Source organism: Rhinoderma darwinii, chromosome 3 (assembly GCF_050947455.1).
Source record: "Rhinoderma darwinii isolate aRhiDar2 chromosome 3, aRhiDar2.hap1, whole genome shotgun sequence".
Taxonomy (NCBI): Eukaryota; Metazoa; Chordata; class Amphibia; order Anura; family Rhinodermatidae; genus Rhinoderma; species Rhinoderma darwinii.
In genome coordinates this window covers 423,291,956-423,318,449 of record NC_134689.1, presented here as the reverse complement: position 1 = coordinate 423,318,449, position 26,494 = coordinate 423,291,956, and the positions used below count along the sequence as shown (strand labels likewise).

The 26,494-nt window shown below is 39.8% G+C and overlaps 1 pseudogene; it reads left to right on the top strand.

Annotated features, from left to right (window-relative positions):
• The window catches only part of LOC142750637 (NXPE family member 3-like), a 28,362-nt pseudogene extending 4,012 nt beyond the window's left edge, over positions 1 to 24,350 (top strand).
• The last annotated feature ends 2,144 nt before the right edge of the window (positions 24,351 to 26,494 follow it).

Sequence of the window (26,494 nt, the reverse complement as noted above, 5' to 3'; positions counted from 1 at the left end):
TGAGGGCACACAGGGGTAGAACTGTGAGTGTCATTGTTAAGGAAATACTGTCACTGGGAGCACTGTGGACGTCCCTGTTATGGGGAAACTGGGCTGATACCGTTATGGGGGCTGTTATGTTTCTGACTAGATAGTTGGATCTTCTAAGCCACAATCGGTAGGGCATTGGTTTGACTGCTCTAAGGAATCTCCTCGTTCTTCATCCTTAACCCATACCCGCTCCTAGACGTACTATTAGGTCATGGTAACTGTATATTTTCGCGCTCCATGACCTAATAGTACGTCACAGGAGTAACGGCCGTTTCGGCCGTCTTCCCGACACACACAGGAGCTGTGATAGCTGCTGTCTGCTGTCCCCGCTGATTAACCCCTTAAAAGCCGTGTTCAATAGAGATCGCGGCTTTTTAGGGGTTAAGCTGCCATCGCCGGCCTGCTACATGATAGCGGCCGGCAATGGTGACTAAGGCAGCCGGACACCAAACAATGGCGTCCGGCTATGCCATCGACGGAAGCCTAGTGGGTCCTGACAAAGTCAGAACCCACTATGCTTGCTGTCAGTGAGTAGCTGACAGCTCTAATACACTGCACTACGCATGTAGTGCAGTGCATTAGATTAGCGATCAGGGCCTCCTGCCCTCAAGTCCCCTAGTGGGACAAAGTAATAAAGTAAAAAAAGACGTGTAAAAATAAGAAAATAAAAGTTTTAAAAGTAATAAAAGTAAAAATCCCCCTTTTTCCCTTATCAGTCATTTATTATTAATAAAAATAGATAAGTAAACAAATAAACTATACATAATTGGTATTGCCGCGTCCGTAACGGCCTGATCTACAAAATAATTTCATTATTTATCCCGCACGGTGAACGCCGTAAAAGAAAATAATAATAAACCATACCAGAATCACAATTGTTTGGTCACTTCACCTCCCAAAAAATTTAATAAAAAGAGATCAAAAAGTCGCATGTACCTAAAAAGGGTGCTGATCGAGACTACAGTTCGTTACACAAAAAATAAGTCCTTGCACGGCTTTATTGATGGAAAAATAAAAAAGTTCTGGCGCTTAGAATAAGGTAACATAAAAAAGTAAATGATTTTTTACAAAACATATTTTATTGTGCAAACGCCATAAGACATAAAAAAAAATCTAAACATCTGGTATCGCCGTAATCGTATCGCCCCGCAGAATAAAGTCAATGTATAATTTATAGCGCACGGTGAACGCTGTAAAAAAATAGAATAAAATAGAATTAAAAAACAATAGTAGAATTGCTGTTTTTTTAGTCACCACGCCACCTAAAAATAGAATAAAAACTGATCAAAAAGCTGCATGCACCCCAAGAAAACTACAATGAATTCCTCAAAGGGTCTAGTTTCCAAAATAGGGTCACTTTTGGGGAATTCCACTGTCTTGGCACCACAAGACCTCTTCAAGCCGGACATGGTGTCTAATAAAAAAGAGGTCTCAAAATCCTCTAGGTGGTCCTTTGCTTCGGAGGCAGGTGCTTCAGTCCATTACCGCACTAGGGCCACATGTGGGATATTTCTCAAAACTGCAGAATCTGGGCAATAAGTATTAAGTTGCGTTTCTCTGGTAAAACCTTTTGTGTTATAGAAAAAAATGGTATGAAAAGGATTTTCTGACAAAAATAAATATGTCAATTTCACCTCTTCTTTGCTCTAAATTCCTGTGAAACACCTAAAGAGTTCATAAACTTTCTAAATGCTGTTCTGAATACTTTGAGGGGTCTAGTTTTTAAAATGGGGTGTTTGATAGGGGTCTCTAATATATAGGCCCCACAAAGCAACTTCAGAACTGAACTGGAATCTAAAAAAAAAATAAATATGAGGCAATACTTTGCTTCTCCTAATGAGCATTGTCTACTCCAAGACGACCCCAGTTTTGACCGTTTGTATAAACGGAGACCCATAAAAGACCGTTTCAGTGCCCTGTTTTCCCAAGCATACACCACTGAGACGTGTATTTCTATTGATGATTCCTTGGTACATTTTAAAGGGAAGCTTCAATTCCGCGAGTACCTGCCGGGTAAGAGGGCAAGGTATGGCGTGCAGATGTATAAGCTGTGTGAGAGTGCATCAGGGTATACCTACAAATTTAGGATATATGAAGGGAAGGACACCAGTATTCAGCCACCAGAATGCCCCCCCTTACTGGGAGTTAATGCAAAAATTGTGTGGGATTTGGTGCTGCTGGACCAGGGTTACCACCTCTACCTGGATAATTTTTATACCAGCGTCCCACTCTTCAAGTGCCTCGCTTCCAGAAGTCCTGCGGCATACGGCACTGCAAGAAGAAATCTGAGAGGCCTCCCTAAGACTCTGCTTGGGCAAACACTCAGAAGGGGTGAGAGCAGGGCACATTCTAGCAGCAACATATTGTGTGTCAAGTACAAGGACAAGAGAGATGCCACACCAGTACCCATGTACCTGTACGAGGTACCAGTACAGAGACCCCCAAACCAGACTGCATCCTGGACTACAATAGGTACATGGGAGGGGTGGACTGGTCAGATCAAGTCCTGAAGCCCTACAGCGCCATGCGGTGTGGTATAAGAAGCTGGCCGTGCACATCATACAGATGGCATTCTACAATGTGTACGTGCTACGTCGATGTACAGGCCAGAGGGGAACTTTCCTGAAATTTCAAGAGGTGGTTATCAAGAAACTCATTTTTAGGGTCCAAGAAGGGGGGGCACCCAGTACTTCTGGAAGCGGGGCCACACGCATCGCACCAGGGCAACACTTTCCAGGAGAAGTTCCCCAAACTGGCAAGAAAGGAAAAAGTCAAAAGAGGTACAAAGTCCTGCTATAAGAGGGGGATAAGGGAGGACACAATATATCAATGTGACACGTGTCCTGAAAAACTAAGGCTCTGTATAAAAGAGTGCTTCAAAATGTATCATACGTCCCTTCATTTTTAATCTACCCCAGTTTTACATATACTGATGCACTCCGCACAGCTTATCACCCTCATCTTTCCCCTCTGGTCCCTGCTGTGTGCCCAGGCAGCTGATAACAGCCACATGGAGGGTATTGCCATACCCGGGAGAACCCACATTACAGTTTATGGGGTGTATGTCTCCGGTCACAATGCTCACTACACCTCTAGATGAATGCCTTAAGGGGTGTAGTTTTTAAAACGGGGTCACTTCTTGTGAGTTTCAAGTGTACTGGTACCTCAGGGGATTCTGCATACATGACTTCGCACTAGAAAATCCCCAGTAGGCCAAATGGTCGTCCTTTCCTTCTGAGCCCTCCCATGGGCCCAAACGTCAGTTTATCACCACAAATTGAGCATTGCCGCACTCAGGACAAATTGGGCAATAAAACTACATATTATTGGAAAAAATTAATTTTGTTTGAATTCCCAGCCCAATTCAAAGAAGTTCTGTGAAAAAACTATGGTGTCTAAATTGTCACATTACCCATAAATTAATTCCTTGAGGGGTGTAGTTTCCAAAATGGGGTCACTTCTGGTGGTTTTCCATTGCTTTGATACCTCTGGGGCTCTGCAAATGCGACATGGCACCCGAAAACCAAACCAGCAAAATCTGCACTCCAAAAGAACACACAGCGCTCCTTCCCTTCTGAGGCCACCCATGGGCCCAAACGGCAGTTTATCGCCATAAATGGGGTATTGCTGCACTCAGGAGGAATTGGGCAACAAAATGGGGTATTTTGTTCCCTGTGAAAATAAGAATTTTCTATCAAAAATGACATCTTATTGGAAAATTTTAATTTCACAGCCCAATTCAAATAGGTGCTGTGAAAAAACTGTGGGGTCAAAATGGTAACAACAACCATAAATTAATTCCTTGAGGGGTGTAGTTTCCGAAATGGGGTCACTTTTGTGGGATTCCTACTGTTTTGACACCTCAACACCTCTTCAAACCTGGCATGCTGTCTAAAATATATTCTAATAAAAAAAGAGGCCTCAAAATGCACTAGGTGCTTCTTTGCTTCTAGGGCTTGTGTTTTAGTCCACGAGCGCACTAGAGACACATGAAGGACATTTCTAAAAACTGCAGAATCTGGACAATACATATTTAGTAGTGTTTCTCTGGTAAAACCTTCTGTGTTACAGAAAAAAATTGAATACAATTGAAATTCAGCAAGAAAAATTAAATTTGCAAATTTCACCTCTACTTTGCTTTAATTTCTGTGAAATGCCTGAAGGGTTAAATAAACTTTCTAAATGCTGTTTTGAATACTTTGAGGGGTCTAGTTTTCAAAATGGGGTGTTTTATGGGGGTTTCTAATATATAGGCCCCTCAAAGCCACTTCGGAACTGAACAGGTACCTTAAAAAAAAGGCTTTTGAAATTTTCTTAAAAATATGAGAAATTGCTGTTTATGTTCTAAGCCTTGTAACGTCCAAGAAAAAGAAAAGAATGTTCAAAAAAATGATGCCAATCTAAAGTAGACATATGGGAAATGTGAACTAGTAACTATTTTGGGGGTTATAACCGTCTGTTTTACAAGCAGATTCATTTAAATTCTGAAAAATGCTATTTTTTATAAATTTTCTCTAAATTTTGCAATTTTTCACCAATAAACACTGAATATATCGACCAAATTTTACCACAAACATGAAGCCCAATGTGTCATGAGAAAACAATCTCAGAATCACTTGGATAGGTTTAAGCATTGCGACGTTATTACCACATAAAGTGAAATACGTCAGATTTGAAAAATGGGCTCTGAGCCTTTAGGCCAAAACAAGGCTGCGTCTTTAAGGGGTTAAGTTACGCAAGAAAGTATGAAATTTACCAATCAGATTCCAAGTTTGTTTTCCTCAGAATAGTCACCAATTCCTCAACGGATTAGTGATTAAGTGGGAGCAAGCTGGAGAATTGGACAAAACCGTGGTCAGGAGTTAGGTCAGGAGTCAGGTCTGGTGTCAGGTCTGGAGTCAGGTCTGGAGTCAGGTCTGGAGTCAGGTCTGGAGTCAGGTGTGGAGTCAGGTCAGGAGTCAGGTCAGGAGTCAGGTCAGGATTCAGGTCTGGAGTCAGGTCAGGAGTCAGGTCTGGAGTCAGGTCTGGAGTCAGGTCAGGAGTCAGGTCTGGAGTCAGGTCTAGAGTTGATATCAGGAGAAGAACCACAGGCACCAATGCGAAAAATTCAAATGGTGAGAAAAGAGAGTAATCCAGGAACAAGGTCAATGTCTAGGTCAGAGTCAAGATCAGAAGTCAAGGACAATAATATCAGGAACAGGAGTCAATAACAATGATGAGGACTATAGCCAGGCCATAGCAAGGTCAAACCTACATCTTTGGGAAAGGAGACAAGGCAGGTAAGCCACCCAGGTGATGTCAGTAGGAAGCACCACTTGCCTTTGCAATTAGATGCTTCCGCAAAGGTGGGGGGGGTAGAGTACAGGCGCGTTGAGATCAGCTGCGCCGCGGCTGGCATGAGATTAGAGATATTCACTATATAAGCGATAAATGCTTACAGAGCCTGTTATCTCTACTGACATGTCTATTTTAGAAAATCCTTGTAATCCCAATGAAATAACAATTCTGGAACATCTTTTCTTAGAGCTCTGCGTTGTGCCGTTCCTCTGTTATTCCCCCTAGAAATTTATGAATAAATTGACAATTGGGTGTTTCCAGTTGGGGGTGTGTCCCTACACAGACTGATACTGTCCAATCAGTGCTGACAGAATGAGACTGTGTAGAGACACGCCCCTTTATCAAGGGAAATGGTAAAACCCAGGTGTCAATTTCTAGGAAGAATAACAGAGGAACGGTACAATGCAGAGTTCTAAAATAAGATGAAGAACTTCCCTCTCTTTTGAAGTTGGTTGAATGGCCATTGCTCCCGACCAGCACAAGTTTGGAATTTTCTACCCACCCGCACACTTCAGTATTTTTCTTACTCCATCCCCGCTCTACTTATGTTGTGGGAGAAAAGTTGGAGGTTCTCATCATAGCCAAGGACCATAAAGGCCGAATTAAGAGCTACGGTGGAGATTATTTCAATGTAAAGCTTCATTCCCCAAGCCTGAAAGGTGGTGTAAGTGGATTGGTTACGGACAACTACAATGGTTCCTACACAGCTTCCTTCATTCTTCAGTGGCCAGGCGAGACCATGGTCTCAATAAAACTTATGCATTCCAGTGAAGCTGTTGCAATTTTGCATGAGAAAAGAACCACATGACCAGATAAGGTAAATAATGCAGATAAATAATAAACTATTTTATGCTGGGGAACAGGTCATTACAGACATTTGCTACTGTCACAAATACGCAACATAAGAAATGCTTAAAGGAAAATTCTACCTTAAGATCAAAATAAAATGAAATAAAATCCTCACTGTACTCTTAGAGCCTTATGTAACTTACATTACCTTTGTAAAGTTCTACCCTTCAAAGCCCAGCCTTTCGTTACAGGTATAGTGGAGCAGCCCGGTCACCGGTCGCTATTTCTACAAGTCTCCTCACTCACATTAATTTTGCCAATACCCTTTTTTCACCAGTCTCCCCACTTTAAAATGATGCTCGTTCTTTGGAAGGGTTGAATATATGATAGTAAAATCTTCTCACCGCTGTCTGACCAATTTCTACTAAGGGTGGATTCTCACACCCTAGATTTTGTTGCAGAAATTTTATCTGAATGGAACTTGAGGACATTGCGAAACATCCCCATTCAGAGAAATGGAACTGATTTTTAGTCGCAGAAATGTTTGCAACAAAATCTACCGCGTGTGAATCCACCCTGAGATCTCCTCTTGCAACACGTAGAGCAAACTCTTCTAGTCCTCAACATTACATCTGCTTAGAAAGGTCCCCAGAAGAGAGCAGAAGACATGATGTGTGTGCAAACATCAGCCAAGACTAAACCTTATTTCTAAAAGACAAAAAAAAAACAAAAACGTAAAAACACAATGTTTCTATATGTCTAGCATACAGAAACAACATAAAACAACAAAAAAACATATAGAGCCACCATCAAAGTCACTTGTTCTGATGCATAAATATGCCGGGTGTTTTCAGCCTTAAAGGGGTTGTATCTTTACAATACTTCATACATTTCTCCTGCTCTAGCTGCTGCATCGGGAACGCTTGTATTATATCTCGTCCATACCAATAAATGTCAATCCATGTAACGCATTTGAGTCCAGGACCACCGGAGAGAGAGAGAGATACTGTTTGTAGCAGCTGTCCACTCTAGCCTATGGGGGCGGGTGCCAAGTGGGTGCCTAATAGGGCATATGGATATAGATTGTGTAGATGAGACAACCTTTTAACCCCTTGCCGCCCTGTGACATACTGTTATGTCACGGCAGCAATGTAGTTAATGCGAACTGCCGTAATAGTGCTTTGCAGTGATGGTGCAGGCACAGGAGCTGTGCCCAAGTAATCGACACTTGTGGATGTGGGATCTATCATACAGCTGACATTCCCTTTAACGGCTGGGATCGGAGACCCACTAGATGCCGGCCAATAGCGACTGCAGCACCTAAGTTGTTTTACAGAGGCAAAGGGCTCCCTCTGTAAGCCCATTCGCACACCCACGATGCCTAATGGCCCAAAGGTCTGCCATGCACATACTGTAAGACTATCAGGCCCTGCCAGTGTAACACTGTACTTTGCAATACTGAAATATTGCAATGAATTATAGAAGCAATCAGATCAAAAATTCAAGTCCCACAGAGGAACTAAAAAAACTTAAGTTAAAAAGTTCAATGAGGCTTTATTCAGACGAACAGGAATTACGTCGCACGGACCTATATTAGTCTATGGGGCCGTGCGGACATGTGTGCGATTTTTGCTCAGCGTGAGTCCACTGAAAAAAAGTCACGACATGTCCGTTCTTTGGGAGTTTTGCGTGAAACCACGCATGCCGCATGGAAGCACTTCCGTGCGAACTGCGTGATTCGCGCAACAGCTGTCAAAAGGATGAATGTAAGCAGAAAAGCACCACCTGCTTTTCTGTTTACAAACATCAAAATGGAGTGTCATAATGATGGCGGCTGCGCGAAAAGCATGCAGCCGCGCATCATACAGGGCTGACACACGGAGCTGTTAAGTGGCTTTTGCGCACGCAAAATGCCGCGTTTTTGCGTGCGCAAAAATGCCACGCTTGTGTGAATCCAGCCTAAAGTTAATAGGAAAGTTTAAACCCTCCCCCCCCCAAAAAAAAAAAAGTAAAAGAGAAAACTTTTCGGGAAATGTTTTTTTTTTATTTTGAACTTACACATAATTGCTATTGCCGCATCAGCTTTGACCCCTTCTTTATTCCGTATGGTGAACACTGTAAAAATAACTAAAAAACAATGGCAGAATTTATATTTTTTGGTCCTCTCGCCTTCCAAAAAAAGCTATGAAAAGTAATCAAAAAGTCGTCAACTTCTCAAAACTCATTTGGCAAAAATAAGCTCCGTAAATGATAAAAATTAGTTATGACTCAGATGCAGCAAGAATGCACAAAAAATTATTATTTAGAAAGTATTTTCACTTTTGTGGTACAGAACTAGGGAAATATAAAAAAAAAACAATATCAATTTGGTATCACTGTATTCGTAACGAACCGAGGAAAAAAAGTCATCATGTTATTTATATCGCATGGTAAAAGCTGTAAAAACAACATTCAAAACACAACAAAACAAGCCCTTACATGGCTCCATCAACGGAAAAGTTACGGCTTTAAAAAATAAAACAAAATTGCTGAGTTCTGATGGCCCAAACTAGGCCGCCTACTTAAAAGGTTAATGATCAGGCAAAATTTTGAATTTTTTAACAGCTATATTTTTTGAAAGTTGGCATATCACAATTTTACTTAAGATTCTCATACCATTTTGATGTCTGACATGCCGAGTTTTCGGTGATTGGTGGGGCTAGAGTTAAAGTTTGGATTGGCCGTAACATTTATTTTATTTTTGACTTTATTATTATTAATTATTTTTTACTTTTTTACTTTTTCCTTATGCACCAGGTACAGTGAATATCAACCCTGTAAGGCCTTATTCTGGGTGCCATCAGTTGTTGATGTCAGACATTTCTTTATTTTTATTTCTCTGCATTTCAAAGAACTGGTGCGTGAATCACGGACAGCACATGGACGTGCGTCCGCATGCTGTCCGTGATTTTCACACACCCATTGACTTCCATGGGTGTCTGATCCGCAAAAAAACGCACAAGAATAGGACATGCAGTGAGTTTCACTCAACGGAAACACACTGCGTGAATGGCCCCATTGTATTGCAAAGGTCCATGTGACGGCCGTTGATTTAACAGCTGTCACACGGATATACTGAACAAGTATTCAACATTCGTGTGAATAAGGCCTAATTCACACGAACATTGAATACGTCCGTGTGATGGCCGTTACACGGACGCATGTTTTTCAATGAGGCCGTTCACTCGGCCGTTGTTTCAATGGACCATGTGAAGGGTCCATTGAAAAATAGAATCTGTCCTATTTTGTTCCGTTTTCACTGATCCCTCCATAGGCTCAACTCTATGGGGATACGTGAAAACGGGTTCGGCATGGGGGCACCTCGGACCGATATGTCTGGCGATGCGGCGTAGTTTCCCTCAGGCATTGTACAGAAATGCCGGAGGGAAACTGATGCCAGAACTGATCCCATGCTTTCCTATGGGGAGAGGTCCTAGCATCAGTTGCTTCCGCTTGATATCTAGATATTTACCTTGGGACTGCATGTGAAGTTCTTTCTGTCCCGCTATGGGCACCGGACTGGTGACTATTATTTTGGGGTTGGAAGGTCTAACTAGACCAAGCATAGCCCTATCTCTGGCATCCCAACAATCACGCTATCAGGCGTGTGACCCCATTGGGCCAAACACTGAACAGGGAGGGAAGGAATCAGGGTTTTCATAGCTATATCCATTTATGTTGCCATTCTCTACCCTGTGCTTGGTCTATTGAGGCTTGTTTTGTGACTTTCTCTGGTGCAGATTTTCTTCAAGGGATATTTTGTGAAAAATGGGACAGAAGAAGTGGTGGAATGCAACATTGACCTTCCTGGGCAAGACGTTTGTGAATATAACGATGAATGTCTTGAAGAAAGATAGGTGTGTCAGAGACCAAAAACACTACCCTGTGATGCTTATCGGGACCATTCATCAGGAGGAATCCGTAATTACCTAAGAAAAGAAGAACAAGGCTTCTTATCCAAGTAATTACTTATTATTAGATACCAGGCTATTTCATGATGTCAAATGTAAAGGGATTTACTAGGACTGTAATAAATATCTAATCGGTGACAGTCGAACTCTTGGCAGTCCCACCGATCAGCTGCATGTAGAGGCCTCCTCCATTGTTTTCTCAGGCACAGCGCCATACATTTAGTTGTGGCTGTGCCTGGTACTGCAACTCTGTGCCTTTCACTTGAAATTGCTTTCAGCTGCAGTACCAGGCACAGCCACAAACAAATGTATGGTGCTGTGCTTGAATAAACAATGAAGGGGGGCCCCCACCGATCAGCTATTGATAGACTATCCTAAGGATCCGCATCTTCTCTGCTTGTCCCTGTATACAGATTATTGGTAATATTGAACTAGTGAGCTGCTACCTGTGTAATCAGTGATCGGTATATCGGGAAAACAGGGAACTAACAGATCTTGTGGACCCTGCTCATCTGAGCCCCAAAAGGGACAAAACGTAATGAATTAATAAATATGCTAATTAAAAATGTATAAATGTAATGGGGGAGCGCACCTACAACAAAAACTAACATACAAATATATTTAACACTTTCTTTATAGATTTTTTATGTTTTACTACTTTTACACCGTAAAAACACTTTTTTTTGTCAAAATTATTTGTTTTTTGTGGCCATATTTTAGGAGCAAATAACTTTTTTATTTTTACGCCTGTGCAGCTGTATAAGGGCTTTTTTTTTTTACAAGACGACTTGTCATTTTTATTGGTACCATTTTGGAGTAGATGCGACGTTTTGATCACTTTTTGTCGATTTTTTGAAGGCAGGATGAACAGAAAACAGCTATTCTGGAATTGTTTTATTTTTAATGTTTTACAGCGTTCACCATGCAGGTTAAATAATGTAATTGTTTTATAGTTGGGTCATTACGGACGCAGCGATTGCGAATATGTGTAACTATTTACTTTTTTTCATAACAAAGTATTTTGTAATGGGAAAAAGTATTATTTTTAATAATATTTATTTATTAATTTTTTTCAAAATGTATTAAACTTTTGAACTTTTTTTTAGTCCAATTAGTGGACTTCACTGTGCGATCTTTTGATCACTTTTATAATGCACTGTAATACTTCTGTATTTCAGTGTATTATGCCTGTCATTGTAAAACTGACAGGTATCTGTTAGTCATTCATTAGAGGCAGGTCTGAGGGCCTTTGTTAGGCTCCCAGGCTGTCATAGAAACCATTGACACGCCGCAATTACTTTGTGGGGTGCCAGTGAGATGAGAGAGGGAGCCCCCTCCCTCTAAACCACTCAGATGCGGCGGTCATATTGAGCGATGCATCTGAGGGGTTAAATATGATCGGAGACCACTGCTAGTAGTCTCCAATCGTTGCCCTGAAGCCCAAACCTGTAAACAACAGCACAGGCTTCAGCAGCACCCCGCACGATGCAGGAAAACTTCTTCTGAAGTATTGACGTGAAAAGCCGGCACTTCAGAAGAACTAGCCTGAACTGGCGCCGTAAAAACACAATACAGCGGACGTTAAGGGGTTAATGGGATGCTGTAGGTGACATCATGTTGCCCTCATTGGGCAGCATTATCTAGTGACAGACAGCAGTCCAGCGTATTCATGAGCTTCCGCTGGCTCCGCCCTTTTTTTTGCTAGCTCTGCCCACTCTCCACTGATTGACAGATGTCTCACTATGCACTGTAATAGGGAAACATCTGTCAATCAGTGGAGAGTGGGCGGATTAATCCCCACCTGTATTTAGACCAATCAGCGTTAAGTGATCGGCATATTTTAAACGCATGTCAAACGCATTTTGCATGGACGTCAAGGTACTCAGACATTGTTATGTTACTGTCCCGTAGAATGTGTGTTAGACGAAACGTACAATAATTAACCCCACCACTATTTTTTCTGATCTTTCTCGGCCCTATTTGATATTGAGCCTTTGCTACAAAATTTCTGTACTTGGATGATTATACCCAATGTCCAGAGGCTCCGTTTAAAACTAAGGTGGAGATGAAAATCTAAACTGAGTGTACACATATTTGGGGGTAAATAAAATAGAACATGAAAAAGTGAGGATAAAAAATAAATTTTATATATATACTGTATATACACAGCATTCCAAATTATTATGCAAATGTTATTTTTTTTGCTGATTTTCCTAAATAGTCAATGCAAATGACAGTCAGTATAATCTTCAAGCCATCAACCGTTGGCGTATAATGCAAATTTTATTGACCAAAACTCCTAATGATAACAGATTTTTTTTTAGAAGTAAAAAACTCAAAATGCACTGTTTCACATTATTTATGCACAACAGAGATCAAAACATTTTAAAGGTTGTAAAGAGAACTAAAATGGTAATTTGTTGAATTTGCAGCATCAGGAGGTCATATTTACAGAAATCAAAAGCTCTTTCAATCAAAAAAAACTTAGCAGGCCAAGTTACATGTTAACATAGGATCCCTTCTCTGATATCACCTTCACAATTCTTGCATCCATTGCATTTGTGAGTATTTGGACAGTTTCTGCTTGAAAATCTTTGCAGGATGTCAGAATAACCTCCCATAGCTTCTGTTTTGATGTGAACTGCCTCCCACCCTCATAGATATTTGCTTGAGGATGCTCCAAAGGTTCTCAATAGGGTTGAGGTCAGGGGAACATGGGGGCCACACCATGAGTTTCTCTCTTTTTATGCCCATAGCAGCCAATGACACAGAGGTATTCTTTGCAGCATGAGATGATGGATTGTCATGCATGAAGATAATTTTACTACGGAAGGCACGGTTCTTCTTTTTGTACCACAGAAGAAAGTGGTCAGTCATAAACTCTACGTACTTTGCAGAGGTCATTTTCACAACGTCAGGGACCCTAAAGGGGCCTACCAGCTCTCTCCCCATTATTCCAGCCCAAAACATGACTCCGCCACCTCCTTGCTGACGTTGCAGCCTTATTGGGACATGGTGGCCATTCACCAACCATCCACTACTCCATCCATCTGGACCATCCAGGGTTGCACGGCACTCATCAGTAAACAACACAGTTTGAAAATTAGTCTTCATGTACTTCTGAGCCCACTGCAACCATTTCTTCTTGTGAGCATTGTTTAGGGGTGGCCGAATAATAGCTTTATGCACACTTGCAAACCTGTGGAGGATCCTACACCTTGAGGTTCGCGGGACTCCAGAGGCACCAGAGGCTTCAAATACCTGTTTGCTGCTTTGCAATGGCATTTTAGCAGCTGCTCTCCTAATCCTATTAATTTGTCTGGCAGAAACCTTCCTCATTATGCCTTTATCTGAACGAACCCGTCTGTGCTCTGAATCAGCCACAAATCTTTTCACAGTATGATGATCACGCCTAAGTTTTATTGAAATATCCAATGTTTTCATACCTTGTCCAAGTTATAGCACTATTTCACGCTTTTCAGCAGCAGAGAGATCCTTTTTCTTTCCCATATTGCTTGAAACCTGTGGCCTGCTTAATAATGTGGATTGTCCTTCTTAAGTAGTTTTCCTTTGATTGGGCACACCTGGCAAACTAATTATCACAGGTGTCTGAGATTGATTACAATGATCCAAAGAGCCCTAAGACACAATACCATCCATGAGTTTCATTGAAAAACGAATAATTTAATGTTTATGACACTTAAATCCAATGTGCATAATAATTTGGAACACATATTTTTTTAAAATAGACTACCTTTAGAATGCAGCATTCCAATAGGTGAATTTTTGTTCTCGGCATCAAGGCCCAAAATCCCTCCGGTCATGAAAGGGTTGATAAACAATCTGAATTTGTGGTCATGCAGACAATTATTTGATAGGCAACCATAGTATCACAGCTTACATAGTGCAGTATGATGGGTTACAATAATAGAAACAGCATAGCCATAGGGGTCACAGTTGCAACCGGACCCAAAAGCCAGGGGGGGACACATTCCTTAAAGGGTATCTAAACGTTTGACAAACTTCCGAAATGTCATAGTGACATGTCAGAAGTTTGGACTGGTGGGGGTCTCAGCACTGAGACCCCCACCAATCGCTAGTACAAAGCAAAGCAGCTGAAGCGCTGGCGTGAGCGCTCAGTCACTTCATGTCTCTTCTGCTTTTTCCGGAAATAAATGTATCGGTGTACAGACTGAATAGAAAGTCTATGAGCCGGTACTCTGATACAGCGGCTTTCCGAAAAAATTCTAACAGACACAAAGCAGCTGAGCGCTTTAGCTGCTTCGTTCTAGCGATTGGCGGGGGTCTCAGACCCCCACCAATCCAAACTTCTGACATGTCACTTTGACTTGTCAGAAGTTTGTCAAACATTTAGCTACCCTTTAATGTGTGCCGTCTTATTTTTGTCAAATATGAGCAGTCAGAAGGTCTGAAGTTCTGGCCTGGGGTGTAAATTAAGTTAAGGGGTCTGGTTTGAGGTCTGATCAATTTGGGGGTTTAGTCTGAAGTTTGAAGCCTCCCATGCCCCCATCCTGCATTTTAAAGATTTGTGATACCTATTATTTGAAACTACAACTCCCATTGTTGTTAGATAATCAATGATCAGGCCATGCTGGGAGTTGTACTTTTCCAAAAGTTCATGAATCATGATCCTCAGTTTAGAGTTATGCCCCAAATGGTCATTTTCATAAACATCAGAGGACTACTGCTGTTGCTGCTGCTGCTGTTGTTGTTGTTTTTTTTTCTTTATCGAGTACAAGTAAAAAGGGTATCCCCACACATGTAACATTAGAAAAATTGTCCAATCAACATCCAGCACTTGATGATCCCCAATCGTCATATAGCCAAAATGACGTTTCTATTTTGGAAGTCACGCTATTTAGACTTTATTTAAAGTGGTATTCACAAAGTCATAAGTGATATATTGGGAAGATAGGTCGAACAGTGAGATGTGGGGGTTCGGACGCTCATTCTCATGATCGGTGGGAAACCCAGCGATCAAATAATTATCACCTATCTTGTGGATAATTTATGTTTTTGGGAAAAAACTCTTTAAACATTACAGATTGTCAAGTGTTGTCCACAAATTGTTGTCAAGAGGACAGGACTGCTGTGTCCTGGATGCTCGCTGAACTGTTTTCCCATGTATTTGGGTAATAACTTTCCTACAATTTGATTTCCCAGGTCCTTGTGAAGGAAAAAATGTCTCCACTGCTGCCAAGACACAATGTCCCACATGTTTACACACCAATCTTATTATATCATTATCATTATTATTATTATTATTATTATTATTATTATTATTATTACTATCATTATATTATTATATTATCATTATTATTATTATCATTATTATTATTATTACTTCATCCAATGTGTTACTTCTCATTTTCTTTAAGGGCTCTCATTGACCAAGAACTTTCAAGTATAAAAACTTTTTGTGTTCTTCCCCAAAAAGATGTAATTAAAGGTAATCTATATCTATCTATCTATCTATCTATCTATCTATCTATCTATCTATCTATCTATCTATCTATCTATCTATCTCTCTATCGATCGATCGATCGATCTATCTATCTATCTATCTATCTCTATCTATCTATCTATCTATCTATCTATCTATCTATCTATCTATCTATCTATCTATCTATCTATCTATCTATCTATCTATCTATCATCTATCTATCTATCTATCTATCTATCTATCTATCTATCTATCTATCTATCTATCTATCTATCTATCTATCTATCATCTATCTATCTATCTATCTATCTATCTATCTATATATCTATCTATCTATCTATCTATCTATCTATCTATCTATCTATCTATCTATCTATCTATCTATCGATCGATCGATCGGTCGATCGATCTGTCTATCTGTCTGTCTGTCTGTCTGTCTATCTATCTGTCTATCTCTAGCGCACATGCTGTATGTCCCATTTACAAAATGTTTTAGACATTTATCCAACAAGGAATGCGGCTTAAGCCCAGCCAGGGCGCTATAGAAAAATAAAGATGGCAGAACTGGGGGCTTTCAGTAGGCCTCCATGCTTCTATGACAATCACATCGTGGGTGGCTATGGACTGAGCGGGGCGTCGTAACAGTTAAGATGTCACGGTCGCTATTGACCGGTGCATCTAAGTGGTTTAACGGCCGGGATCGGGGTTATCTCTGATCCTGGCCATTTCGGTGAGATTTCGACTATAACATAAAGCTGAGACCCTCTGAGTTTGGAGTGGGCTCAGCCCATGAAACCACTCCATACTCACCCTGCCTGGCTATGATATAACTGTACATCATATGTCAGAAAGGGCTTAAGGAACATGCGCATGGCTGCATTATGGTACTGTATCCCTATTTACCCCAATGTCATCTGGAGGCATTTGGAGGTTTTTCTGACAGAAAAACGTGGTGGCATTGGAAGCCATATACATAGATGTTCTTCCGTAGAAGCATTGCTTCTAGGGAAGAAAACATCAGTAATATTGGGGCTGTACAGGTCCTCTATATGGCGGCACAGGTAGTCTCTATAGGAACTATGGGGTCCACCCTACATGCCGCCTGCACATGGCTCTTCCATGTACATAAAGCCTTAAAGGGAATGTGTTGCTAGAACATTTTTTTTTTCAGTTATACAGTTAGTATATAAGTGATTACACATTGTTTTAATTTTTGCAATTTTTTCACAAGTCAGGAAATATTATAAAATTATAAAATTAGATTCTAATTTATAACATTTCAATGTGCTGGTCACTAGAGGGAGCAATTTCCAAAACCTCATTGCTTTATGCTGCAAATTTTGGGTAGACACACTCGCTCTAGTGTGCTCACACAATCCCCCCTCCCTTATCCTGGCTAGTGCCAGGAGAAGGAGGCGGTTGAATCTTCAAACCACCTACACTGTGTGCCGCCATTTTGTGAGCAAATGCACAGTGTAGGAGGATTAGATACAGTTGTAATCAGACAGTATAACACGAACATAATACACACATCACATACACAAACATAACTTACCTGCTCCTGCCGCCGCTGCTGCCTCCGCTTCTATTCCTTGAGCCTTCGCATGTGGTCAAAAGCCGCCACCGGAAGTCGTCATCTTACTATCCGGCCGCGGCTTCCGGTCCACATGAAAATGGCGCCGGATCTCGCTCTGCCGAAGACCTTCTTTTTGGTCTGTGTAGGAGCGGCGCATACAGAGATTAAAAAAAATGGCAGCCCCCATAGAGAAGTAAAAGTCAGAAAAAAGTAAAAAGTAGAACAAAAAAACACAAATAAATAAAATTTCTTTTAACAACAAACTAAAAGCAATATTAGATAAAAAAAAAAACATTTTGTGACACCTTCTCTTTAATGGTGGATTGGGATATTCAAAAAATATCTTACTATGATATTAAGGAATCTAACTATTAGAGCCACATTTACCACTTTGTGAATTTAAATTATAATGGGGAGAAAGTACCAGACAATGCAGGTGGCAAAGACTCAAACCAAAGTCAAAAAACAAAAGGCCACGAAATGTGGAAAAAAATTATAAAAGAAAAGAAAAAGAAATTTAATGGAAAATCAAGATAAAAAAATCCTAAAAATGTTCCCATTTTTTATATAATTAGAAAAACTTGCACACCAAGACTTAAGAATCCAAACCCAGTAGGTTTCTATTACCAGGACGTCTGGAACTCGCTTGTCTGTTCCAATCAACATTTCAACGACGGCGATAAAGTGGCCAAATGTCTTTCTGGAAAAATAATCTACATGTTCGGAGACTCCACACTCCGGGGCTGGTGGGACTATCTAGTGAAGTTTGTACCAAGTAAATAGTAAAAAACTGGACAAATAATATGGTTATCCGTGTCTGACCGGGGTTGCTTGGACCCTCCAGAGAAAAAGATTCTGAGAGCAGGAAGGGGTCCTATCATGTGCATGTCCGTTTTAATTTGTGTTGTCTTCTTTGTTGTTATCATTACACACACAGGACACATCATGAATAAGGTCTAATGGGTTAATTGTTAACCAACCCATAAGAAATAGACCCTAGTGATAAATTATTATCTTCAAATGGGGGTGTCTTCTGTTGGACCTGTAGAGCCCATCATTATGTCAAAGCCTGGGCTCAACAGAGGATCATTTGGTACTCTGCTGGGGCAGTTCAACCCTGATTATAAATATATATTCATTGTCAGAATAAATTTGCAAAGGTTTCACAAAAGTACTGTTAACCCTCAATGGCTGTAGTGTTTTGGTAGTAAGCTTTTGTACATGGTGGTTTGATGCTGCTAACTTTTTTATTTATCACTTTTTTTCTTTTCATAACATTTTGTAAGAGACATAGATTGTTTTTTTTCATATATATATATATATATATATAGTGAAGGAAATAAGTATTTGATCCCTTGCTGATTTTGTAAGTTTGCCCACTGTCAAAGACATGAACAGTCTAGAATTTTTAGGCTAGGTTAATTTTACCAGTGAGAGATAGATTACATAAAAAAAAAAAAGAAAATCACATTGTCAAAATTATATATATTTATTTGCATTGTGCACAGAAAAATAAGTATTTGATCCCTTTGGCAAACAAGACTTAATACTTGGTGGCAATACCCTTGTTGGCAAGCACAGCAGTCAGACGTTTTTTGTAGTTGATGATGAGGTTTGCACACATGTTAGATGGAATTTTGGCCCACTCCTCTTTGCAGTTCATGTGTAAATCATTAAGATTTCGAGGCTGTCGGTTGGCAACTCGGATCTTCAGCTCCCTCCATAAGTTTTCGATGGGATTAAGGTCTGGAGACTGGCTAGGCCACTCCATGACCTTAATGTGCTTCTTTTTGAGCCACTCCTTTGTTGCCTTGGCTTTATGTTTCGGGTCATTGTCGTGCTGGAAGACCCAGCCACGAGCCATTTTTAATGTCCTGGTGGAGGGAAGGAGGTTGTCACTCAGAATTTGACGGTACATGGCTCCATCCATTCTCCCATTGATGCGGTGAAGTAGTCCTGTGCCCTTAGCAGAGAAACACCTCCAAAACATAATGTTTCCACCTCCATGCTTGACAGTGGGGACGGTGTTCTTTGTGTCATAGGCAGCGTTTCTCTTCCTCCAAACACGGCAAGTTGAGTTAATGCCAAAGAGCTCAATTTTAGTCTCATCTGACCACAGCACCTTCTCCCAATCACTCTCAGAATCATCCAGATGTTCATTTGCAAACTTCAGACGGGCCTGTACATGTGCCTTCTTGAGCAGGGGGACCTTGCGGGCACTGCAGGATTTTAATCCATTACGACGTAATGTGTTACCAATGGTTTTCTTGGTGACTGTGGTCCCAGCTGCCTTGAGATCATTAACAAGTTCCCCCTGTGTAGTTTTCGGCTGAGCTCTCACCTTCCTCAGGATCAAGGATACCCCACGAGGTGAGATTTTGCATGGAGCCCCAGATCGATGTCGATTGACAGTCATTTTGTATGTCTTCCATTTTCTTACTATTGCACCAACAGTTGTGTCCTTCTCACCCAGCGTCTTACTTCTGGTTTTGTAGCCCATTCCAGCCTTGTGCAGGTCTATGATCTTGTCCCTGACATCCTTAGAAAGCTCTTTGGTCTTGCCCATGTTGTAGAGGTTAGAGTCAGACTGATTCATTGAGTCTGTGGACAGGAGTCTTTTATACAGGTGACCATGTAAGACAGCTGTCTTTAATGCAGGCACCAAGTTGATTTGGAGCGTGTAACTGGTCTGGAGGAGGCTGAAATCTTAATGGTTGGTAGGGGATCAAATACTTATTTCTCTGTGCACAATGCAAATAAATATATATAATTTTGACTATGTGATTTTTTTTATTTTTTTTTATATAATCTATCTCTCACTGGTAAAATTAACCTAGCCTAAAAATTCTAGACTGTTCATGTCTTTGACAGTGGGCAAACTTACAAAATCAGCAAGGGATCAAATACTTATTTCCTCCACTGTGTATATATATATATATATATATATATATATATACACACATATATTTATATAAATCAAGCACAGTAGAAGGAAGTCGGCACCACTCTCAATCTTCACAGCATGGAACAGGCAGATAGATGCAAGTGGAGTCAGGGTTTCCTCATTTAAGCAAACTTCGGGCGGTGCTCAGCATAAAAACAGACAGTCTTGTAGTATAATATAGATGAAAGAAATGAAAATGCGGCACTCACCCGTTTGCAAATCTTTTTAACTTTATTGTGTCACCTTGGCGAGGATAAAAGCATTACAGGGAGGACAGCTAGTTGTAGGTTACAGCCTGTTTCGCGCTGGAGATTGCGCTTCTTCTGACCTCAAGAAGACCTCAGAAGAAGCGCAATCTCCAGCGCGAAACAAGCTGTAACCTACAACTAGCTGTCCTCCCTGTAATGCTTTTTTCCTCGCCAAGGTGACACAATAAAGTTAAAAAGAATTGCAAACGGGTGAGTGCCGAATTTTAATTTCTTTCATCTACATATATTTATATATATTATTTTTTTATTATTTGTAAATTGCACAAAGCCACAAAAAAAATATTACATTTATAGCTCTTTATTTTTTTAAATCTGCAAATTTGCCCCAATATAAATATATATATATTTTATATGTATTAAATATGGTTTAGGGGGATCGGGCATATACATGGGTTTGCACAGGCTGTGTATGTTTTTTTTTCTTTTTTCTTTTATTTGTATTTTTTTACTTATTTTGTGTATTTCTTTTTTTATACATATTTTGATCCCCAATATGCCAAAAAAAGATCTCTTGGGGGGCAGTCCCACCCTGTTCATTTATTTATGCAGTTTTCCATTGAGGTAACCATGAGAAAAAATAGCCCACACTAGTAAGATCAGTAACTGGCAGAGCTGATCTGGGTATTTTAACACTCAGCAAATCTTCAATGACAGTCAGGCACAGAGCTGGAGAACAGCTTCAAACCAGCACTAAACACGTACAATAACATGGGTTTTAAAGGGGCTTCTGGGATTAAAATTGGACCTTCCATTGATCCTAAAGTGTCCACAATAGCAACTTTGCAAAGTACGGATGTGTCATTCTTTACTTTTTCTCTTACCTTAACATATCCTAAGATATGTGGCGTGAGATGACCAGCTTTAATAAAAAATACATGATTTCACAATATTCTGTCACGAGACGACTATGTAATAGTTGTCTAGGTTTGGCCACCGAGTGGTTGTGATGGGAATTGCAGTCTGTCAAGGGTTTTGTTAGCACGTCGGAATATTTTATTGAATTTGTTTCATGAGAAGTTGGAGTCCCAAACCAAATTAAAGCGAAGGTAAAAGTGGACACATCTGAACTTACAGTAACCAAACAGCCCTATTTCCAGATCTTTCTGCGTGTCGCGTGACCAAGGCTGTCATTTTCTGCATCTGTATTGATGTCCTGTAGGCTCCTCACATGTCCTAGTTACAAATAATTCCTGCCTATTATAGATTAATCTGAATTTTTCCTGTTTTGTTATGATGCAAGATTGGTATTTGTGTATATTTATATGGCAACTTAGACATATACAATGCATCTAAGGCGATGTTCACACCTGCGTCAGTGTGTTTCATTGTTCTGCTCCATCAGAGGAGCAGAACAAGGGGATAACGGAAAGAAATGGTTCAGTTTCCCCATGGACACATTGACTTTAATAGGTTCCGTCGGTTTCTGTCGGGGTGTTCATGATATTACCGAAAACAATAGCGCAGCATGCTGCACTACTGTCTCCAATGATCTTGGCGGGATCTGCGACAGAGTCCCGAAATGGAGCCTCCAATGCAGATGTGAACGAGGCCAAAGGAAGCAATTTTGCAAATAGGTTGATTTCAGAATATACTTAGTTTTGTGTGTTCAAATCCTTTGAAGAACTATGTGTCTCCATGGTAATAGACAACAACAAAAAATGTGTAGTCTGATCCTGCAATCTTTCTTCTCTTCTCCAATTATTTACCAAATGTATGTTGTTAGAATTAGGGTAACCAACGGATGTCAAAAGAACTTCAAGATCAGACTGCACAATGTATTTTACCATAAAACCATGTAAGTCTGTTTTGGAGATGTAGACACAAAATACTGTGACATTTTTAATTAAGACAATTTTTTTTCAATTTAGATAAATTAGAACAATTAAAACAATTGGTTGTGTAGGTGGACAATGCAACCCTCTTCTCCCACTCTTCACACACTGATAGCAACACCGCAGAAGAAATGCCTCCCGATCTGACCCCCTTAGACTTTTATATTTGGGGTCATCTGAAGGCAATTGTCTATGCTGTGAAGATACGAGATGTGCAGCAACTGAAACTACGGATACTGGAAGCCTGTGCTAGCATTTCTTCTGCGGTGTTGCTATCAGTGTGTGAAGAGTGGGAGAAGAGGGTTGCATTGACAATCCAACACAATGGGCAGCACTTTGAACACATTTTATAAGTGGTCAGAAACTTGTAAATAACTCATGAAAGAATAAAGTAACGTTAAAACCAAGCACACCATTGTTTTTCTTGTGAAATTCTCGATAAGTTTGATGTGTCACATGACCCTCTTCCCATTGAAAAAACTAACGTTGGATACAAAATGGCCGACTTAAAAATGGCCGCCATGGTCAACACCCAGCTTGAAAAGTTTCCCCCCTCCCATATACTAATGTGCCACAAACAGGAAGTTAATATCACTAACCATTCCCATTTTATTTAGGTGTATCCATATAAATGGCCCACCCTGTAGATAAGATATCAAATAGAATCAAATGATTCTTCTTCTTCTTTACTTCACAATAAATTAAATGGTTATTCCTTCCTTTCATGTATGTCCCACTAGTCTAGTCACCCAGTGGGGAAAGTTTTTTGTTTTTTAAATAAAGTGTAAATAATAAATAAATATTAAAAAATAAAAAAGTACACATAATTGGTATTTCCAAATATGTAACAACCAGACCAATTAGTTATGACATTATTAACACCTTGGCGCTTAATCACGTGCATGCACGGCATGGACAGGCAACCATTCTCGCATTCCGCCATGCATGTATGTGATTGTGATCGTGTGGGCACAGAAGCTCTGCCTGCTTTATCACCGCGGGAAACCTTCAATCCCGGCCATCTAACTCCTTGAATACCGCGGTCAATAGCGATTGTGGCATTTAAATGGTTTGAGAGGGGGTTGGGGCTCCCTCTGTCACTAATCGGTGGCCCGCGAATGTGATCTCCGGCCGCCAATGGGTTGCCATGGCAGCCAAGGGCCTAACTGCTGTATGATGAGCAATTATGGAGCAACCATTCTCGCATTCCGCCATGCATGTATGTGATTGTGATCGTGTGGGCACAGAAGCTCTGCCTGCATTATCACCGCGGGAAACCTTCAATCTCGGCCATCTAACTCCTTGAATACCGCGGTCAATAGCGACTGTGGCATTTAAATGGTTTGAGAGGGGGTTGGGGCTCCCTCTGTCACTAATCAATGGCCCGCGAATGTGATCTCCGGCCGCCAATGGGTTGCCATGGCAGCCAAGGGCCTAACTGCTTTATGATGAGCAATTATGGAGCAAGGTGACCATATACTGTTCTTGCATAAGGGCCCTTTGCTGTCTCCTTTCGCCCCTGGTAAAATATATTTATTTTTCTGGCTTGTTAATTTTAGACTTTGTGGCTGGTAGTTAATGTCCAAATTCTCTTCCTTTTAAAAAAACAAATATATATATATATAGCTCTCAAGCTGATAAGTCTCCATGTGCTCCAGGACTCAGTTCCGTTAATAGCGACAGATGCAGACAATGACTATCTGGTACAATGGAGAGCGCACCAGAAGCCTCTGCGTATGAAACGTTTGGGAATTAAAGAGCTACATTACATTGCTACAGAGCTGAATAGACTGGGAGCTCGGAAGGGAATGATCATCGTCTTGAACTGCTGGGCTCTTTTTGTCACCTATCCAGTAGGACTGTACATACGACGACTACGGCACATTCGAGAAGCTGTAACACAAATTTTGGAACGTAGCGCTGATACAAAGATTCTCATTAAATGGGCCAACACTGGATATAATTTTGTCTTGGTTAATGACTGGTTGTCCTATCAGTTGGACACAGTAATGAGAGCCATGTACTCCAAGCTGCCAGTGACCATACTGGATGTCTGGCAAATGACCTCTTGCCACCGATTACCAGAAGATCTTTATCCAGGACGGATTATTGTAAAGAATGAGGTGGACCTGATGCTGTCTTTTACATGTCCTCAGTAACACTGATCATGGAAACACAATGTTTACAATAGTCCCTTTTACATGAGAGTATATTGATATATTTAGTTGTATACTAATATGAGACAACTTTTGATTACTGTCCCTTGAAAATATAGCACCAACATGCTCATATCATAATATCGGAACTTGGTACATGCCTCCAAAAATTATAATGTTCAAATTTGTTTTGGGTCCGATTTGATGCTTCCCTAGTTTGTTTGAATGTGATCTTCTACCTCCTCATCCTTCTAATCAGTTCATTAAACAGGTCCTTGGAGGAGTCTAAGCTTTTGTGATTTTATGTATTATGCATTCAATTGGATGTTGCTGCTAAAATTATTATGGACGGATCTATTTATTTAGTTATTGTAATGTCATATATGTGTGTGTGTGTGTGTATATATGTGTAGATGTAGGGATCCAATTATGTGTCAATTATGTGTCAATTATGTGTCAATTTTGTGCCAATTATGTGTTGATCATTTGTTCATGAATTATAAAACATATACTAAATTATGTATCTATGAAAAGATTTTGGTATTTTTGTATGTATTAACTGTTGTTATATCTTGATGTTTATGTACTTTGACTGATCGGTGTTATTTATTTATTATTTAGTTATTTATTTTCATTGTTTGTGTATTTATATGGTGTGCACTTATTTATATTTATCACTTGGTTGGTTTGTTAGGTCTCCTGTCCCTATAGATGGATGGATGGGGTTACAAGGAGAGAGATATACACATGGACACAATTTATTACATTTTGTTCACTATATTACAATATATATATATTTTACACTTATGCATATTTTAGGAATAATCTTTTTTCATACACATGGATTGTTTGTGTCCTCACCCCATTATATTCAGTGCAATATTTATTTATTGGTTCTTTCTAAATAAATAAATAAATAAATAAATAAACACACTTTTATGATCCTATTGAAATAAATTATTTGAATTGATTGGCTCTGGCACATATATAGGTATTCATGTATACTCTTGCAATTTACATGTACTTATGCTTATATGTTTATATGCTCACATATCGTTTTCAAATGTGGTGTTTCTATGTTGTTTTAATTAATTAATTAATTAATATATGTATATATTTTGAATGTACATTCGATATTGTGATATATGTGATATGTATGTATAATTTATGTATTGTGTTTTGTACTGATTTGAATAATATGTTATAATTAATTTTTAAATATATGTAAACGAATAGACAACAAAAAGCTTTTTCTAATTTTTCTTTCTTTAGACTGTATATAACTTTGCATTTATTATTTATTTCATGCATTATTATTATATTTTATATATTTTTCATTATTTTTATTATTATATATTTTTCTCACATCTTTACTTGTGTGTTTTTGTAATTATGTATATTAATAACTGTATCTGTGTGTATTTTTGTCACTTTGTATGCATCTTTAGTGTAATATATACTTTGGTGCCATGTACCTCTTGTTGTATGTTATTATTTTGTTACATATGTCTGTGTATAGTCTTATATATTTGTATATGTATATAATTCTTCACTGTTTTTACACAAATAGGGAAAGGTTAGGGAAAGTGTTAAAATGTTTTTACACATTATGAATAAATGAGTCTTACATTTATTTATTTATTTCAACATTTGTGTTGGAGGTGCGTATTTATTCGTTTATTTATTTATTTAATAGTATTTACTCATGCATATATTTGGTGTTTCTTGGTTTGTTGCTACTTCATATCGGCTTATTAATCATAGTTCACATCATCGTTTATCCGCGGAGAGCGCTTTGATCGGCCCCTTCTACGTTCATAATTCTGTTTATTTCTGATATGTTTATTTCTTGAGTTGTTCTCTCTCCTCGGTCCTTCACTTATGTATGATTCAAATGCAGCAGCTTACCTGGATCTGTCCGAGGCTTTGTTTATATGCGTGGCGTCTGTTGCTATGGTTTCACCCCTTGCCTGGGGCCGGATCACTGGACACGTGATCCCACTCTGCAGTGTTTCTGGGTCCTGTGCATCGGATGTACTTGCCTGCATCTAGTTCGCTGTAATTATCTACATCGAGTCACAGCTGTTGGATTTCTTTAATGTAAAATGTAATTGGTTAAGGGTTGTTTTAAAGGGACCGCATCTTTA